This window comes from Geospiza fortis, unplaced genomic scaffold (genome assembly GCF_000277835.1).
Source record: "Geospiza fortis unplaced genomic scaffold, GeoFor_1.0 scaffold26, whole genome shotgun sequence".
Lineage (NCBI taxonomy): Eukaryota > Metazoa > Chordata > Aves > Passeriformes > Thraupidae > Geospiza > Geospiza fortis.
In genome coordinates, this window is record NW_005054425.1 from 91,621 (window position 1) to 93,786 (window position 2,166).

The following is a 2,166-nucleotide window of genomic DNA, read 5'->3' on the forward strand; positions in this document are numbered from 1 at the left end:
GGCCCGGCCTCCGCGCACCTGCCGCTACCTGCCCCCGCCCCCGGGAACGGGAATAGGCACCGGGAACAGAACCCCGGGAACGGCACCGGGCATCACCTCCGAGAACGGGCACCGGGAACGGTGGGAATGGCACGGGGCATCGCCCCAGGGAACGGGAACGGGCAGTGGGTCACGAATGGACTCCCTTGGAACGGCAACTGGCATCGCCTCCGGGAACGCTTGCCATGAGAACGGCACCGGGAATCAGTATCGAGAATGTTATTCATGGGAATGGCACCGCGCATCGGTATTGGGAATAGATACACGGGAAGGGAACTCCCGGGAACAGCACGGCCAAGGTTACAGCCGGGAATGGTATCCTGAGATTGGCGCCGGGCACGGGCACCGGGAGTGTTATCCGTGAGAACGCCGCCGGGAACCCCATCATCCTTGGGAGTGTATCCCCGGAAACGGGACTGGGAATGTAATCCCCGGAACGCGTTCCCGGGAACGGCCTCGGGAATTTATCCTTGGGAATGGATTTGGGAACGTTACGTCAGGAACAGCACCGGGACCGTCTCGGGGCAGCACGCTCCCGCCTCCCGCCCCCGGGAACAGCCCCTCCTCCTGCTGCCCGGGGCTGGGGCAGGACCGGGACACGGCGAGGGGGCGGTCACGAGCCCCCCGCACCCCGGAGCTGCCTCCACCCCACCAGAGACTGGGTGCCACTCGTGTGCCCCTCAGGCCATGTCCTCACGGAGCCAGGCCAGCCCCACTGCACTGGGGACAGGACAGGGGACACGTGTGGCTTCATATTCTGGGCATGGAGGACATGAGGAACATGGGGAATACAGGGGACACGGGAGAATGGGGGACACCGAGGGACATGGGATACAGGGGATATCTGAACATGAGGGACATAGGAACACAGCTGGTAAGGGGCTGCAGAGGGACACTGGGTACACAGCTGACATGGGAATGCAGGGAGATGGGGGACATAGGGGGACATGAAGGATATAGACAACATGGGAACACCAGGGACATGGAGGACACGGGGAGATGGGGAACATGGGCATATGGGGGCCACAGTCACAAGAGGACATGAGGGACAGAGTTGCTAAGGTGATACAGAGGTCTCAACTCTGGTGGCAAAGGGTCACCCTGTGGGTTGGGGGACACTAGTGACACATGTCCATCTGTGGTGGCACAGGGATGCCAGCAAGTACCACGGGCAGGGGGGACACAGCCACAGGAAGGAAACATGCCTGTCCCTATGGCAGCATGGGGACAACCCCACGCCTACTTGTGCCACAGCTAGAGACAGTGGCATAGGGTGGCCATGCCCCACGGCATCCACAGTGTCACCCTGGCAGATGAAGCTTGCCAGGCACCATTAAGCTGGTGACCTCCTCTCAGTGTCCCCACAGCAGGGCCACCATCAGCAGCCACCGCAGCTGCTTCTCCCAGTAATGCCAGAATCACAGCCTTCCCCTTTTCACCTCTGTGGCTGTCCTCTCAGGCTTATCCTCTTGTCACCACTGTAGCCACCCCTCAGTCACCCACCCTTACTGTCCCCTTGTCACAACCACGGCCATCCTCTTGCTATCACCACAGCTGTCCTCCTGTTATCATCGTGGCCATCCTCTCGTTACCAGCACAACAGTACTTTTCCACAATTTCCACAGGGGCTGTCCCCTGGTTACCATCACAGCTTTGTCAGCACCACGGCTGTCCCTCTTGTTACCCTGGCCATCCCCCAGTCTTCACCATGGCTGTCCCCTTGTGGCCATCCTCTTGTCACCACCACGGCTATCCCCATCACCACACACCCCCAGTAAAACACAGAGGCCGTATTGCATGAAGCTCGTAGGTCTAATGAGAGTCCCCGGTGTCCCGCGGGGCCAGCAAGGTCCGCGCTCAGCTCACACAAGTGAGACGGTGCCACCACAGCCCTGTGTACAGCCTTTGTGCCGCACACAGCTGCAGGGCCCGGTGAACCACTGCCAGCACGGCACGGAGCGTGCAGGCCCCGCAAGGCCAGCACGGAGCCCTGCAAAGTGCGAACGGAGCCTGCGGCAGGGCGCATTTGCCGCCTCCCCACGTGGCCCGGCTGGCTGGGCCGGGATGAGGCTGCGGCGGTTCGTCTTCCGCCGCTGTCGGGAGCGGCTCGGGGTCGGCCCCGGGGCT